The sequence below is a fragment of the Lolium perenne genome, chromosome 3 (genome assembly GCF_019359855.2).
Source record: "Lolium perenne isolate Kyuss_39 chromosome 3, Kyuss_2.0, whole genome shotgun sequence".
Classification (NCBI taxonomy): domain Eukaryota; kingdom Viridiplantae; phylum Streptophyta; class Magnoliopsida; order Poales; family Poaceae; genus Lolium; species Lolium perenne.
In genome coordinates this window covers 255658278-255677079 of record NC_067246.2, presented here as the reverse complement: position 1 = coordinate 255677079, position 18802 = coordinate 255658278, and the positions used below count along the sequence as shown (strand labels likewise).

The following is an 18802-nucleotide window of genomic DNA, read 5'->3' as shown; positions in this document are numbered from 1 at the left end:
ACGACGACACATGCGATGCCACAACATCACCCGCGCTAGGTCAGTCCTAGGTGCAAAATCGATGGCAGCGGCTGCATCTCGCCGCAGACACCAAATCGTCGGAGGCGATTCGTCTCCAGATCCAGCATGGAGGCGATCTCGAGCAGGAGGAAGCGATCAACGAATCGACTCGGATAGATCGACGGAGCGTCGCGAGGGGATTCGAACGCGAACGGTGGTGAGGCTAGGGACGGCCGGAGTGAGCCGGAGCGTGGTGGCGACCGTGGCGGCGACGCCATCGCCACAGAATCGCTAGAGCCAAGGGTTTGGGTTAGGTCGAGCGCGTGAGAGAGAGTGAGTGGGCCGACGAAGTCGGTTCGGACCGAACCGGTCTGGTTCAACCCTAATGGGCTAACCAGTGGGCCCAGGGGGTATTTTGGTCATTTTCACTAGGTTTTAAACCAATTCAAATTTGAATTCAAATCCTTGACTATGCAAATTGCAAATAAATCCTAAACAACTCCAAAAGTTCAAGAAACATATGAATAACTCATAGAAAATATTCATTAACCAAAATAAAATATAAGATGCAATGAACAATGAGAATTTAATTTAAAGAATTTTTGATTGGAATTTAAATTGGAAATTAAGATTTGAAATTTTCCTTGGATATAAAAATCAAGGAAAATTCCAAATGACATAAATCTTTTCTAAATCCAATATTTCCAAAAAAGAGAAAAATTCTATTATTCTAAATCCTTTTCATTTAACGTGAATATTTTCAAAGGAAAATTCTATTAATTCTAAATCTTTTCTTTTAAAAGAAAACCATATAATATTAATCCTAAGGGATTATAAATTACTGCCTAAGGCATAAATATTCAAATAAAACCTAAATCATCCAAATCTTAATAAGTATCCCAGGGAAAGGGATTCAACATAAAATAATTCATTCATGCATGCATCATTTGGATTTTATAACATTGTCCTTATTGGACAATGATGCTTCTTTTAAGAACCCGAGGTCCAGGTTGCATCCAAACCTTCGAACTGCACTATCTCGCAGTCACCAGGTAAGTTCACCCTTGCTCATGTCATATTGATTATTTTCTATCAATTTACTCGCAAAGCAATATACTTATCACTCCTACATTGAAAATAAAATGTTACTGTTCCAATTATGAATATGACTATATGGTGGGCAATGGAACCATGGTATGTGTTGATGGTGGAGGTTCCCTTGCAAGGGTTCTACTCATCTAGGACTAATCACCAATGCCGTTTAGTGATTCCAGCGCCGTACATTTCGTGTTAACCATGAGATCTATAATGGATATGGGGAAGTCAGTTGTATCTTTTTCCTCTCGCATATCAACAGATCAATGATAAGGTTTGCCTGTATCAGTCTATCTATTGGTAAAGGTGAGAACATTGGTCCGGAAAAGTCTACCAATAGGTATAGGAGAGGGCAGACTTGTTAAAGGTCTATGATGGATTGTAAGGGTTATCCTGGTTAGTCTATCTATAGTGTATAGGACAGGGCATATGAATTGTTCAGAACAGTCTACCGTAATGGTAAAGGTGAGAACAAATGTCTGAGTCAGTCTACCTATAGATAAAGGACGGGACAGACTTACCAAAGGGTGGGTATGCGGGGTCGCGGAGAAGGCAGTGATTGGCTTGGTTCTTATACTGATCCTTACACCAAAGAAGTGTGAACGAGAAAGTACGCCCGGTTGGAAAGAAGGATAAGTTCTCTTATGAGAAAAGTAACGCACCTCTGCAGAGTGTATCAAATTGTGGCTTGTCACTTCCAGTTTCGGGAAGGGAACTACGAACGCGACAGGAAAGGAACTCTGTGAAGTTCTGGTCAACCTGTGAAGACTGGCGGGCATAGTTTTTAAAATAAAATAAACCTTTTGAAGAAATGTTTTCTATACATGCATTAACCTGAGATTTCATGATCAACGGTCGTAGCTAGTGCATTAAACACCTTTTCTCTTTTGAACTTGCTGAGTACCCCTCTACTCACTTTTTTTCTACACCCTTGCTAGATTGTGATCATGAAGAGGAGGCCTGCACCGGAGTACCAGAAGGGGATTATGAGTTGTTATACAAAGAGCCTGACTTATCAGGAGGAGTTGAAGGCGTGGACTATGGGATAATCTACGGAGTTGACAACACCAATGCGGAGGAATAGAGTCTTACCCTAGACATCTTGGAGCCGAGCAGCGTAGTGGCTTACCTAACTAAGTTACGGAGCTCGTCATGTCTATTAAGTTTGAGTTGTAAGAGTACTTAAGTAATATCGTAGGTTGTTCTCGTCAGACTTGTGAGAATACCAACTTGTTAAGACCATGTTTGTAATATAATCTGGAGTGTTATGACCTGCAATGTTTCTGTTGTACCACTCTGAGGGATGTGATATTTATGAAGAAGTCCCTTCATGAATGTCATATCAACGACGTGTATACTACAACATGAAGTGGTATGCAGGGTCACCGCAGGGGATCATGACACATGGTTTATGGATATACCAATTGGAGGCATCATGGTTACTTCACAATCTTAATATTTGTTAAGTGGAGGCGTCGGTGGGTTAGCTGCTTGTTTTATGACGACTCACTTGTGTTTTATTTAAAACCTAGGACCCGAGTTCTTGTTATATGTTCTGAGACTAAGCGCTCTAACCACACGTGGGTATGCCTCTGGGTCTCCCCTCGACTACTGCCGAAATCTACAACTTTGTCTAGTGGCCACAACTAGTTCATGATGTTTATCTTTTGTTATTGCATGCATACCAACATGTTACTTATTTACTTTGGGAAGCCCATGGGTGCCTTGTATCCCTTGTTTCTGGTATGCACATATATGTCACAGAGTCTCTGTGAAGTGGTTTAACGCCCCAGTGTGCGCTAAACCACCTAGCACGCTGGCGCACATAGCTAGGTCCGCTTCAGAGATTCAGCCGGACTTCGATACGGGTTTAACTTAGTTAGGTGGCTTCCTGGACATTGTTTTGGTGAAGGAGAGTGCGAGTCGTGCTATCTTACCCTCGGCGGTTTGGATTGATCGTGCGTGTGGGCACATTTGGGCACCCTTGCAGGGTTAAATCTTTTCGAAAAGCAGTGTCAGCAGTTATGGACGACTTGAAGCTGTATAACTCGATCATAGACAACTTACACATGTTGTTCCAATAATAATAACTTGCATAAGAAGTTATCACAACTTTAAAAATATGGTTAAAACTTGCCAACCATGTGAGTGCCTTTGCAAGTACTTCCTCTGCGAGGGGGGAACACATCGGCTGGGTTATGTTTGTAGAGTATAGAACTGTTAGCTTGTGCGCTCTCTTATCTATTTCTAAAATCTGTAAGTTGTAAGTGTCTCTATAGGTTTTTAGTGCTTGTGCATTGCCGGTTAACCCCACCATATTTCCTATGATGTCCTTTGGGCCGTCTAAGTCTCTTACAAATGACGACTGTTAAACGAAACTTAGTGTTGTTAAGTATGAAGTACTTATTGCTGCTTTGGGACAATACCAGGCATGTATGAACACAAGTTCGATGAACACGATGTTAGTCAGGTTACCTTCTAGCTTGGCCTGGGCAGAGTTATGGACGCCATCGGTTATCTTCAGGACAAGCCAAGGGATGAAGTGATTGTGGTTGGCATGCTAATTTCGAACATGCAAACTATCTCGGTGGAAGCTATTTTAAACGACCTTGCGGTGGAGACACATCCTAACATTGAAATGAAGCTCTTAGAGCAGATAGTGAATAAAGCGATGAATGGGGGCCGCCCATGCTGAACGTCTGGTGACTCGCACCGTTGAGCTCATGAAAATGTATGCGCCTGCTGCAAGCGGAAAATGATTTAGAAGCGGAAATGTGCAAGGCCACCAATCTGCATGCCGATCCACAACTGATCCGCCAGACAGTGCTGAATGTAAATGCTCTTACTTGTTGCGCACCAGCAGTCGTAGGCCCCTACACTACGCTCAAATGATATTTCAATTGCCAGGCAGGGAAGTGTTGACGCGTAAAGCACATGCCCGTTGGGAACCCCAAGAGGAAGGTGTGATGCGTACAGCAGCAAGTTTTCCCTCAGTAAGAAATTAAGGTTATCGAACCAGTAGGAGTCAAGGAGCACGTGAAGGTTGTTGGTGACGGAGTGTAGTGCGGCGCAACACCAGGGATTCCGGCGCCAACGTGGAACCTGCACAACACAATCCAAATACTTTTCCCCAACTTAACAGTGAGGTTGTCAATCTCACCGGCTTGCTGTAAATAAAGGATTAAATGTATGGTGTGGAAAATGATGTTTGTATGCGAAGAACATTAAAGAACAATGTTTGCAGTAGATTGTATTCAGATGTAAAAGAATGGACCGGGGTTCACAGTTCACTAGTGGTGTCTCTCCAATAAGAAATAGCATGTTGGGTGAACAAATTACAGTTGGGCAATTGACAAATAAAGAGGGCATAACAATGCACATACATATTATGATGAGTAGTGTGAAATTCAATTGGGCATTATGACAAAGTACATAGACCGCTATCCAGCATGCATCTATGCCTAAAAGTCCACCTTCAGGTTAGCATCCGCACCCCTTCCAGTATTAAGTTGCAAACAACAGACAATTGCATTAAGTATGGTGCGTAATGTACTCAACACAAATATCCTTAGACGAAGCATTGATGTTTTATCCCTAGTGGCAACAGCACATCCAAAACCTTAGAACTTTCTGTCACTATCCCAGATTTAATGGAGGCATGAACCCACTATCGAGCATAAATACTCCCTCTTGGAGTGATGTCTACGGGTGCTTCTATTCTTGTAGACAGTATTGGGCCTCCAAGAGCAGAGGTTTGTAGAACAGCAGCAAGTTTCCCTTAAGTGGATCACCCAAGGTTTATCGAACTCAGGGAGGAAGAGGTCAAAGATATCCCTCTCATACACTTGTCAGATGTATAGGTGCACTAGTTCGACGAAGAGATAGTGAAATACAGGTGGTATGAATGAATATAAGCAGTAGTAACGTCACCAGAAAATAGCTTGATGCTACAACTGGCGTGTGGTTGATGGTGGTAATATTGCAGGCAGTACAGATGCAGTAGAACAGTAAACAAGCAGCGATATCAGTATTTGGAAACAAGGCCTAGGGATTATACTTTCACTAGTGGACACTCTCAACATTGATCACATAACAAAAAAGATAAATGCTATACTCTACACTCTGTTGTTGGATGATGAACACCACTAATTGTGTAAGATTACACGAACCCTCAATGCCGAAGTTAACAAGCTCCACAATATTCGATATTCATGTTTAAATAACCTTAGAGTGCATGATAGATCAACACAACTACACCAAGTACTAACATAGCATGCACACTGTCACCATCACACTATGAAGGAGGCATAGATCACATCAATACTATCATAGCAATAATTAACTTCATAATCTACAAGAGATTACAATCATAACCTACGCCAAGTACTACACGACGCACACACACTGTCACCATTACACCGTGCAGGAGGAATAGACTACTTTAATAACATCACTAGAGTAACACATAGATGAATAGTGATACAAAACTCATATGAATCTCAATCATGTAAGGCAGCTCATGAGATCATTGTATTGAAGTACATAGGAGAGAGATTAACCACATACCTACCGGTACAGCCCCTTAGCCTCGATGGAGAACTACTCCCTCCTCATGGGAGATAGCAGCGGTGATGAAGATGGCGGTGGAGATGGCAGCGGTGTCGATGGAGAAGCCTTCCGGGGGCACTTCCCCATCCCGGCGGCGTGCCGGAACAGAGACTCTTGTCCCCCAGATCTTGGCTTCGCGATGGCGGCGGCTCTGGAAGGTTTCTCGTACCGTGGCTTTTCCGTCTCGAAGATTTAGGTCAGGGACCTTTAAATAGGCGAAGAGGCGGAGTCAGAAGGTCGACGAGGCGACGACACAGTAGGGGGGCGCGGCCCCCCCTCTGGCCGCGCCGGCCTACTGTCTGGTGGGCCTGTGGCCCCCCTCTAGCGACTCTCGGGTGTTCTGGAAGCTTCATGGGATTTAAAGATCTTGGGCGTTGATTTCGTCCAATTCCGAGAATATTTCCTTACTAGGATTTCTGAAACCAAAAACAGCAGAAAACAGGAACTGGCACTTCGGCATCTCGTCAATAGGGTAGTTCCGGAAAATGCATAAATATGACATAAAGTATGCATAAAACATGTAGGTATCATCAATAAAGTGGCATGGAACATAAGAAATTATCGATACGTTGGAGACGTAACATAAAGTATGCATAAAACATGTAGGTATCATCAATAAAGTGGCATGGAACATAAGAAATTATCGATACGTTGGAGACGTATCATGGAGTCACAAGTATCAACTTGGCCAGAGCCTCTACTAGCAACGGAGAGCATGCAAGATCATAAACAACACATATATGATAGATTGATAATCAACATGACATAGTATTCCATATTCATCGGATCCCAACAAACACAACATGTAGCATTACAAATAGATGATCTTGATCATGATAGGCAGCTCACAAGATCGAACAATGATAGCACATGAGGAGAAGACAATCATCTAGCTACTGCTATGGACCCATAGTCCAGGGGTGAACTACTCACACATTAATCCGGAGGCGATCATGGTGATGAAGAGTCCTCCGGGAGATGATTCCCCTCTCCGGAAGGGTGCCGGAGGCGATCTCCTGAATCCCCCGAGATGGGATTGGCGGCGGCGGCGTCTCTGGAAGGATTTCCGTATCGTGGCTCTCGGTACTGGGGTTTTCGCGGCGAAGGCTTTAAGTAGGCGGAAGGGTAGGGTTGGAGGCGTCACGAGGGGCCCACACACTAGGGCGGCGCGGGCCCCTCCTTGGCCGCGCCGCCTTAGTGTGTTGCCACCTCGTGGCCCCATTTCGTATCCTCTTCGGTCTTCTGGTAGCTTCGTGGAAAAATAAGACCCTGGGCGTTGATTTCCTCCAATTCCGAGAATATTTCCTTTGTAGGATTTCTGAAACCAAAAACAGCAGAAAACAACAACTGGCTCTTCGGCATCTTGTCAATAGGTTAGTGCCGGAAAATGCATAAATATGACATAAAGTGTGTATAAAACATGTGAGTAGCATCATAAAAGTAGCATGGAACATAAAAAATTATAGATACGTTTGAGACGTATCAAGCATCCCAAAGCTTAGTTCCTACTCGCCCGCGAGTAGGTAAACGATAACAAAGATAGTTTCTGAAGTGACATGCTATCATAACCTTGATCAATACTATTGTAAAGCATATGATATGAATGAAGTGATTCGAAGCAATGGTAAAGACAATGATTTAAACAACTGAATCATATAGCAAAGACTTCTCATGAATAGTACTTTCAAGACAAGCATCAATAAGACTTGCATAGGAGTTAACTCATAAAGCAATAGATTCTTAGTAGAAAGTTTTGAAGCAACACAAAGGAAGATATAAGTTTCAGCAGTTGCTTTCAACTTCAACATGTTTATCTCATGGATAATTGTCAACACAAAGTAATATGATGAATGCAAATAAGCAAGTATGTAAGAATCAATGCACACAGTTGACACAAGTGTTTGCTTCTAAGACAGAAAGAAGTAGGTAAACTGACTCAACATAAAAGTAAAAGAATGGCCCTTCGCAGAGGGAAGCATGGATTGCTATATTTGTGCTAGAGCTTTTATTTTGAAAACAAGAAACAATTTTGTCAACGGTAGTAATAATTCATATGTGTTATGCATAAGATATCTTATAAGTTGCAAGCCTCATGCATAGATTACCAATAGTGCCCGCACCTTGTCCTAATTAGCTTGGATTTACATGGATTATCATTGCATAGCATATGTTTCAACCAAGTGTCACAAAGGGGTACCTCTATGCCGCATGTACAAAGGTCTAAGGAGAAAGCTCACATTGGATTTCTCGCTTTTGATTATTCTCAACTTAGACATCCATACCGGGACAACATAGACAACAGATAATGGACTCCTCTTTAATGCATAAGCATTCAACAACAGATAATATTCTCATAAGAGATTGAGGATTGTTATCCAAACTGAAACTTCCACCATGGATCATGGCTTTAGTTAGCGGCCCAATGTTCTTCTCTAACAATATGCATACTCAAACCATTTGATCATAATAAATCACCCTTACTTCAGACAAGACGAACATGCATAGCAACTCACATGATATTCAACAAAGGTGAAATAGTTGATGGCGTCCCCAGGAACATGGTTACCACTCAACAAGCAACTTATAAGAAATAAGATACATAAGTACATATTCAATACCACAATAGTTTTTAAGCTATTTTTCCCATGAGCTATATATTGCAAAGACAAAGAATGGAATTTTAAAGGTAGCACTCAAGCAATTTACTTTGGAATGGCAGAGAAATACCATGTAGTAGGTAGGTATGGTGGACACAAATGGCATAGTTTTTGGCTCAAGGATTTTGGATGCACGAGAAGTATTCCCTCTCAATACAAGGCTTAGGCTAGCAAGGTTGTTTGAAGCAAAAACAAGTATGAACCGGTACAGCAAAACTTACATAAGAACATATTGCAAGCATTAATTATAAGACTCTACACTGTCTTCATTGTTGTTCAAACCCTCACCAGAAAATATCTAGACTTTAGAGAGACCAATCATGCAAACCAAATTTCAACAAGCTCTACGGTATTTCTTCATTAATAGGTGCAAAGTACATGATGTAAGAGCTTAAACATGATCTATTTGAGCACAACCATTGCCAAGTATCAAATTATTCAAGACATTATACCAATTACCACATGTAGCATTTTCTGTTTCCAACCATATAACAATGAACGAAGCAGTTTCAACCTTCGCCATGAACATTAAGAGTAAAGCTAAGAACACATGTGTTCATATGCAACAGCGGAGCATGTCTCTCTTCCACACAAAGAATGCTAGGATCCGATTTTATTCAAACAAAAACAAAAATAAAAACATAAAGACGCTCCAAGTAAAGCACATAAGATGTGACGGAATAAAAATATAGTTTCACTAGAGGTGACCTGATAAATTGTCGACGAAGAAGGGGATGCCTTGGGCATCCCCAAGCTTAGATTCTTGAGTCTTCTTGAAACATGCAGGGATGAACCACGGGGGCATACCCAAGCTTAGATTTTTCACCTCCTTGATCATATTGTATCATCCTCCTCTCTTGATCCTTGAAAACTTCCTCCACACCAAACTCAAAACAAACTCATTAGAGGGTTAGTGCATAATAAAAAATTCACATATTCAGAGGTGACATAATCATTCTTAACACTTCTGTACATTTCACAAAGCTACTGAAAGTTAATTGAACAAAGAAATCCATCAAACATAGCAAAACAGGCAATGCGAAATAAAAGACAGAATCTGTCAAAACAGAACAGCCCGTAAAGACGAATTTTTCTGGGGCACTAAACTTGCTCAGATGAAAATTCTCAAATTGAATGAAAGTTGTGTACATATCTGAGGATCACGCACGTAAATTGGGAGATTTTTCTGAGTTACCTACAGAGAATCCTACTCAAATTCGTGACAGCAAGAAATCTGTTTCTGCGCAGTAGTCCAAATCTAGTATCATCTTTACTATCAAAGACTTTACTTGGCACAACAATGCAAATAAAATAAAGATAAGGAGAGGTTGCTACAGTAGTAACAACTTCCAAGACTCAAATATAAAACAAAAGTGCTGTAGTAAAATAATGGGTTGTCTCCCATAAGCGCTTTTCTTTAACGCCTTTCAGCTAGGCGCAGAAAGTGTGAATCAAGTATTATCAAGAGATGATGCATCAACAAAGGGGTTTGGAGTTTTATTAACTATGCATTGTATCTTATCTATGTAAGTTTCAGAGGCTCCTTTTTCATTACTCTTAGGCTTGCTATTCTCATCAAACAAATTTTCAGGAACAATCCAATCAAAATTCTTTTCTAGTGCCTCGCACATTCCTAAGAGCTTGCAAGGTATTGATGTTTTAATCTCCCCCTCACAATTAACTTTATTAGTGTACTCTAATCTATCTTTTTCCATCTTTTCAAGGGTATTAGCAAAATTGGTATAAAAACCAAGCATCTTATGTTTAATAAAGACTTTTCTAGCTTCTCTAGCTACATCACCAAATTATTTAAGAAGGGTTTCTAAAATAAAATATTTCTTTTCTCCTTCTTCCATATCACCTAGTGTAAGAAACATATGTTGCATTATAGGGTTGAGATTAACAAATCTAGCTTCCAACATGTGTACTAAAGAGGCAGCAACAATTTCATAAGTAGGAGCAAGTTCTACCAAGTGTCTATCTTCAAAATCCTCAACCATACTAACATGAGTGAAAAATTCTTCTATATTATCTCTTCCAATGATAGACCCTTGTCCTACCGGTATGTCTTTCAGCGTAAACTTAGGAGGAAACATGATGAAATAAACAAAAGGTAAATAAAGTAAATGCAAGTAGCTAATTTTTTTGTATTTTTGTTATAAGAAAGCAAACAAAGCAGTAAATAAAATAAAGTAAAGCAAGACAAAAACAAAGTAAAGAGATTGGAAGTGGGAGACTCCCCTTGCAGCGTGTCTTGATCTCCCCGGCAACGGCGCCAGAAAAAGAGCTTGTTGACGCGTAAAGCACACGCCCGTTGGGAACCCCAAGAGGAAGGTGTGATGCGTACAACAGCAAGTTTTCCCTCAGTAAGAAACCAAGGTTATCGAACCAGTAGGAGTCAAGGAGCACGTGAAGGTTGTTGGTGACGGAGTGTAGTGCGGCGCAACACCAGGGATTCCGGCGCCAACGTGGAACCTGCACAACACAATCCAAATACTTTGCCCCAACTTAACAGTAAGGTTGTCAATCTCACCGGCTTGCTGTAAACAAAGGATTAAATGTATGGTGTGGAAAATGATGTTTGTATGCGAAGAACTGTAAAGAACAATGTTTGCAGTAGATTGTATTCAGATGTAAAAGAATGGACCGGGGTCCACAGTTCACTAGTGGTGTCTCCCCAATAAGAAATAGCATGTTGGGTGAACAAATTACAGTTGGGCAATTGACAAATAAAGAGGGCATAACAATGCACATACATATCATGATGAGTAGTGTGAAATTCAATTGGGCATTACGACAAAGTACATAGACCGCTATCCAGCATGCATCTATGCCTAAAAAGTCCACCTTCAGGTTAGCATCCGCACCCCTTCCATTATTAATTTGCAAACAACAGACAATTGCATTAAGTATGGTGCGTAATTTAATCAACACAAATATCCTTAGACAAAGAATTGATGTTTTATCCCTAGTGGCAACAGCACATCCACAACCTTAGAACTTTCTGTCACTGTCCCAGATTTAAGGGAGGCATGAACCCACTATCGAGCATAAATACTCCCTCTTGGAGTCACAAGTATCAACTTGGCCAGAGCCTCTACTAGCAACGGAGAGCATGCAAGATCATAAACAACACATATATGATAGATTGATAATCAATATTACATAGTATTCCATATTCATCGGATCCCAACAAACACAACATGTAGCATTACAAATAGATGATCTTGATCATGATAGGCAGCTCACAAGATCGAACAATGATAGCACATGAGGAGAAGACAACCATCTAGCTACTGCTATGGACCCATAGTCCAGGGGTGAACTACTCACACATCAATCCGGAGGCGATCATGGTGATGAAGAGTCCTCCGGGAGATGATTCCCCTCTCCGGCAGGGTGCCGGAGGCGATCTCCTGAATCCCCCGAGATGGGATTGGCGGCGGCGGCGTCTCTGGAAGGTTTTCCGTATCGTGTGGCTCTCGGTACTGGGGTTTTCGCGACGAAGGCTTTAAGTAGACGGAAGGGTAGGGTTGGAGGCGTCACGAGGGGCCCACACACTAGGGTGGCGCGGGCCCCTCCTTGGCCGCGCCGCCTTAGTGTGTCGCCACCTCATTGCCCCACTTTGTATCCTCTTCGGTCTTCTGGTAGCTTCGTGGAAAAATAAGACCCTGGGCGTTGATTTCGTCCAATTCCGAGAATATTTCCTTTGTAGGATTTCTGAAACCAAAAACAGCAGAAAACAGCAACTGGCTCTTCGGCATCTTGTCAATAGGTTAGTGCCGGAAAATGCATAAATCTGACATAAAGTGTGTATAAAAGATGTGAGTATCATCATAAAAGTAGCATGGAACATAAGAAATTATAGATACGTTTGAGACGTATCAGGAAGCCGTCAGCTCTGTGCCGCATACGCCAAGTATCATATCTCTTCCATTCAAAGATACTGTCCAGCAACAACATCCAGGTGTGTTCCCTGCGTTATCTTACATCCTTTCGTAGTCACACACGCTTACGTCATTTATATTCTTATCCGTGGTCAGATGTATTTAGATTTATGTATGATTTGGATCTTTGTATTGTATATTTGTATTCTTGACTCGCTGGAGTCGTTGTTGTAATATAAGTCATCTTCTGGGCTCTATCGTGGCTTGTTGTAATATGATTACTACATGTGATTGATTTCACCCGCATCGCGTGCATGCTTCAGCGTATACGAGGAGCTTGGTGTGCGTCTCCTAAAATGGAACGCCTGAATCCGCATAGTACCGGTTTTGGGGCGTCACATACAACCCCAAGTTTTTCTTCTCCCGTTCAAACTTCTTTGAGATATGGGTTTTGCTTTGTGAATAATATATGGATGCGTGCATCATTTTTATGTAAGAGGCTAGGGATCCATTGCCCTTTTTGGAAAAAATGTGGAACTTTCATAATACATAGAGTGGCACAATGACAAGACGTGCTCAAGAACATTGATCGATGCTGTTGATAAGGCGCTTCAGCACCTATTGCATCTACCCCCTTGGGTTGAACTGGAGCCCCATAACCAAGGAAATTGAAGACACTGGTGCATTAGTCTCTTGGTGAATTTGCACACACAATCTCCAAGTCTTCGTCCTGGCCTTGCCAAACTATTGTCACACATGAAGTACAGAAGGTGTCATGAACGCCCAAGATAGTACAACTGGGTACCACACACAACAATAAAGTGAGAAAACCAAAAGGTAAGAAACTGAGATTTTGTACGATAAGACCGCAAATGAAGTCAAGGTGTTTTAGGACAACATTGCTATCGAAAATTCCTCTAGGTCCCGTCTGATCATGAAGAACTCTCTACCACAATATTGCCCAAATCGGAGTCCGCAAACAAGTCCACCAAGCACAATGTAAATCGTGCCGCACTACATAGAACACAACTATTGTACCGCCAGAAATATATATCCACAATAGAGGGAAGTTTAACCATATCATTATGCAATACATATAAGCGAGCCTTAATTGATTTATCCACCACCGGGGAATCAATGCCACATGAGCCTGCCGCACCACCGCCCACCAATGATGATAGTAGATATAAAATATGGATTGCAATGTAGTAGATATAAAATCATAAATCCTTGGTCCAGCATTGGGAAGATGTGATCTAACCCCACCGATAGCATTCAAATACTTCCTTGGATCACCAATCAACCACGATATGGTGCCCCCAAACATTGGGTCGTTTTTTGCTTTTATACCTCAAAACAATAGAAGTTCAAATCCATTACAAAGACTGGCAGTCAGTCCTTTTATATGGGGAATCAAAACCCTAAACTCTACTCAGATTAGAGAAGCCAACCGACCAAGACAAACCGAAGTAAGGAAACTGACTAGGAGAAATAAACATGAAATAATGTCCTATTTATTCCTAATCAAATAAAAACAACTAACTAAAATTGAAACTAAGACAAACTCAGACTCCTTCTTTCTTCGCACGCTTGTATCTCTTGGATGTATTCTAAAATTTTGCTTTAGAAAATTTGTGTTTGTCTCAACTATTAAATTGAAAGAACCAATCCTCAAGACATTAGTGGAGTATTGACATCATTCACTTCCAGTCAAAACGAAAAGGTCCCCGGCTTCTCCTTCATTTGTGCACTCTTCTTATTATTCAACAACAAACTAGGCTGATACACCTTGATATCTTGGTCACATATATGTCAGAGCACATGTTTTCTACCATTATCACACTAAGAATAAATATTGAAGTTGCAATCATGCGTGGCGTGATTGATTGATTAAGTTGCCACAATCTGTCTAGCAAGAACTGTCATAAACCCACATGCAAAACATCACAAATCACCATATCAATGTAGTTGGCCATAGAAAACTTCAAGCACTTCTTGTGAGTAATTGTCAGCTTGCCAGATTCATATAACCACTCAATGCATTGTGGCTGCGGATGTCTGCATGCAGGGAATGCCATTTAATGATTCCAACATACTCTTGTCGACAGATTTGTATAGCTGCTAATATTAATTATCAGATTGCACTTGGTGTCGTTGATTTTGCATTGAGTCTGAAAAATACTCCACCACTACCCTTGTGCTTGTATGCGATTCTCGGAACATGTTACACCATCAAATTATTGCAATGAGCAGCATCTTCAAAGCCAACCACGTCCAACTTCTCAACCCCATCAGACTTTTCAAGACGGATCAACAACTTCTTCTTCATCACTAACTGAAACATGTCTGTCTTGGGTGAGCAACGGTATCTTTGAATTAGGCCCCTCACGCCTCATATGTCCTTTTCCTCCACAGGTGAAACACTTGATGTGGTCGCTAGACCGAGTACTAGAAGAAACATTCGGCACACTTCTGACTTCGGCGCATCCTTCTGGGAAAAAATGTTGAAGCATATTGAATGTGCATGCTTGGAAATATCATTACAATCCCTGATTATAGAAATGCTGCCATGTGTTCTTAGTGGTTGTATTGTGGCAACGTTTAATATTTTGCTCCACCATCTAAAAACGATCATCCACCTCAACATTCATACCATCAAAGAATTGAAACATCGTGGCCTCCGGATCATCAATTGGTACGTGTCTGTCCTATAGTTCACATGAACAAATCATGGCTTGATGAGTTCTTTCATAACTCTCAAAGAAATTGAGAGATTGCACATGCAATTTTTGTTTCACTCCACCAGATTATTATCTAATTGGTGAAAATTCAATTACAATAAGTTTTGCTTTATTCTCCTCGGTGTAGTGATGAGCATAAAAAATCTGACCAATACACATCTGTCACTCCGAAGTACTGTTACGGCTTGTCCGTAGAGGATAACGGAGGTATCGAGATATTTCCGCGCCCAATACCATGATCTAATGGAACAAAAGCAGAGCCATTCCGAGCATTATTGTTCCCAAGTACCTGATGGAGAGCACAAATGTTGGTATGTCCATTACACCATGGTGGCACACGATGTCACGTTTTGTAATGGAGCAGTAGGAGGTGGCTCCTCTTTCGGAATCAAATCACATACAAATATAGGTGGTACAAACTCCTTTGGCTTCTCTCCAACAACTTCTGAATTCTCCTCATTAGAGCTAGACATATTGTGCAGGTAAGGGAAAACAATCTATATCCCAAACGAGATGATCCAATTTGATTTCAGAAAAAAAACTCAACAAAACATGTCTCACGATAGAAAACTTAAATGTTCCGGCATCATTGCGGCATGAAAGGCTGCAAGTAGACATGGCTCAACAGAGACCGTTTAGACTTTCATATCTCATCAGTAAGGTAGAAAATCTGGTGTCACATGTAGAAGACATGTCCCACAACACGGAATTTGTGTCATAGTAGGGGCCCAGTGGACGCTTGCGGCAGGAACTGGCGACATGTTAGGGCACCCTCAATGCAGCATGCTTCCATGGAAGACAACCAAAGTAGGCGCGACAACATTTTGAATCTTGGCAGCAGAAAACCTAGCGGCCGTGACAGGGCTCTTGGCAGGAGAATTTCCTTTTTAGGTACAACAATATGTGCAGCGAACCGTAGCATCTCACAACTTCCAAATCTTCACAAAACTAAAAGATGAACCTCGGTGTTAGAAATTTTGACGCTTTGATAACAAGATGATAGGGGCCAACAGATCACAATCAACAACAATAGCAACAGAAGGATTCCAATCCAATAGATATCAGATCACAAACCGTAATTTCAAGGTTGGGAAGATGGAATCTAACCCCACGCATAAGAACAATACCCTTCTCAGATCGTCAATCACTAGATGGTATGGTACCCCCAAACACTGAGACGTTTTCCATTCTTATTCATGAAAATAACAACATTTCAACTACCATAAAAGGCCCACAGCCTACCCTTTTATATAGCGAGTGAAAAACCTAAATCCTACTCGGATTGGAGAAGCCAACAAACCTACCCAAACCGAACAAGTAATAAAACCAAACCAACATGGGAAAATAAACAGGAAATAAATCCATATTCTGATTTTTTATTCTTCACTAAATAAGAACACCAATTAAAATTGAATCTAAGCAGAACTTGGACTCCTTCCTTCTTGGCAAGCCTCTAGCTTGGAGGGGTTCTGAAATGTGGCTTCACAACATCCTTGTTTGGTTCAACCTGCGGGATCTGAAAATAAAAATAACCAATCTTCAATACATTTAGGGGAGTGGCGACATCAAATGCCCCCCTAATGCAACCACACACCCTTCTACCGCATGTGCATACTGTCTAGCGCTAGGGGAGGAAGGCCCCAAAATCATTGTCTGCCACATGTGGTGAAGTTCGTTAAACTGATCATGGATATTTGTCCAATGGGAATGAGGTAGTTACAGTTTTTTCTAAATAACGTGCAACTTTAGGTTTAGAAATGTGCGAATGGCCAATTGCAATTTTTAAAGTGTGCAACACTGCGTCTCCCAGTCGCCTAGTGTATAACTTGACAACTTAGAAATAAGAATTTCTCTCAATCACCTTAGAAATAGCAAATCTAACAAAATATGGTTTTGCCCTACAATTGTGTGAAATTGTCCCTACAATTTATGCACTCTCTTCTTTATCTACTTCGCCTTGAAATCTTGCTAGATACTACAAAATCAGAGAAATGAAAGAAAGTTTCCAACTTGTAGTTCAATTGTCCTATAAATATTCTCATATCATTTGTGGTCTATCATAGAGAATTGGTCCCATGTGTTCACGTGGCCATATATGTATATCTATATTATTTGTGCTGCGCACCAACAAGTAAAGCGAAGACCGCAATCACGTAAGCATGGAGCTTATCCCACAATGATGAGAACCGAACTAAATTGGGAAGCTTTTAGAGAAAGCTTAAATCCAGTGGAGTATGCAAATATAGAAGTTTTAGACAAAACTATGTAGAACTGAATCCTGTGCGGCGCTGCACTGCCTGTTCTTGAGAACTGACACTGGTGGAAAAAGGGCCTTTGGTCGCGGTTGGCAACTGCCATTAGTCGCGGTTGCGCAACCGCGACCAAAGTAGCGCGACTAAAGGCCCCCCCCCCCCCTTTAGTCGCGGTTCCTTACGAACCGCGACTAAAGGCCCGTCCACGTGGGCCGCAGGCGAGCGCCAGGGCGGAGGACCTTTAGTCGCGGTTCTTCTGGCCAACCGCGACTAAAGGCCTCCGCAGGGTTTAGGGTTTAGCCCTCCCTCCCCCTAAATCTGGTTTCTTTTTAATTTGTATTGTTTTATTTCTTTTGGGTTTTAATTTTGAAGGAGTTTCACATATTCTACGGTACTACATACATGCATATGAATGTACAATTTCAAACAAATTTGAAATTAGAACCAAAAAGAATTCAAGAGGAATATACAATATATATTCAATATCGGATGACCATATACAAGATATATTCAATATCGGATGACCATATACAATTTTGAACAAGTTTCCATCCATAATTTAGTGCATATGAAGTTCTACGTCATCGTAATGGTGTTCTCCTCTAGGATCGATGACTTCCCTCGCCAACCATCCAGCTAGTTCCTCTTGAAGTGGTCGGAAGCGAGCTTCTGGACTAAGCGTCTTCCGGAGGTTATTCCTCATGATGTTGTTCTCACACTTCTGGTCCCGCTCATTGCAGTATCTCCGGATCCTCTCACAAACATAGTATCCACATAGATTGGTCCCCGGTGGCTGAATATCCCCAGTCGTCCGCACTGCCATTTTAAATTGTAGCTCTTTTTTGAATTCACCGACCTTTTTATCTACGAACCGTCTCCAAACCCTACGAGGCAAAGAAAATTAAATGAACAAGAGAGTTATTAATTAGTTACTTGATATTAGGAAATGATGAACGAAATAGGCCGATCGATATAGAGCGCAAATGAATGAAAATAATTACTTTTGCATCATTTTTCTCATGTCGGCCCAAAGCGCCGGATCCATATTCAGAGAGTCGTGGACGAGAACTGTGGAGGTGTGAAATTGAATTACCATAAGAATCCAGTGGAACCTGCGGACACGATACATGCACAATCATGCATAACTCATCGATTAGCCACATACCATGCATGGAGTAAACAAAAGAGAATGTGCTCAAGGCAGAAACACTCACCCAAAATGGTAAGGAAATAGAATATCACTTTTGAGTTCCTGTTTTCTAAAAAACCGCCACAGGTCATCCTCCACGTCGTCGGGGTGGTGTTCTAACACATATGAATTAACGATTTGTGGGTCAATGAACCCAACATCATGGATGTTCCTTATTCGCATTTCCCGCTTCTTCATTCTGCATAATAGCGTACACAACAAGATAGTTAGGACAATATATATATATATATATATATATATATATATATATATATATATATATATAGTGCAGGCAATGAACGAGATGGGGTAGAAATTAATAAATCACTTACATAACGTAGCAATAGATGATAGATTTGTCGAGGTCGCGCAG

The 18802-nt window shown here is 41.3% G+C and overlaps 1 long non-coding RNA gene across 1 annotated transcript; it reads right to left on the bottom strand.

Annotated features, from left to right (window-relative positions):
• Window positions 1-17707: 17707 nt before the first annotated feature.
• Window positions 17708-18565, bottom strand: LOC127338748 (uncharacterized). The gene is made up of 3 exons (XR_011754238.1): window positions 18455-18565; window positions 18242-18352; window positions 17708-18124 (listed from the first exon to the last, which is right to left on the bottom strand). It is a non-coding gene; the product is annotated as an uncharacterized lncRNA (long non-coding RNA).
• Between the last annotated feature and the right edge of the window lie 237 nt (window positions 18566-18802).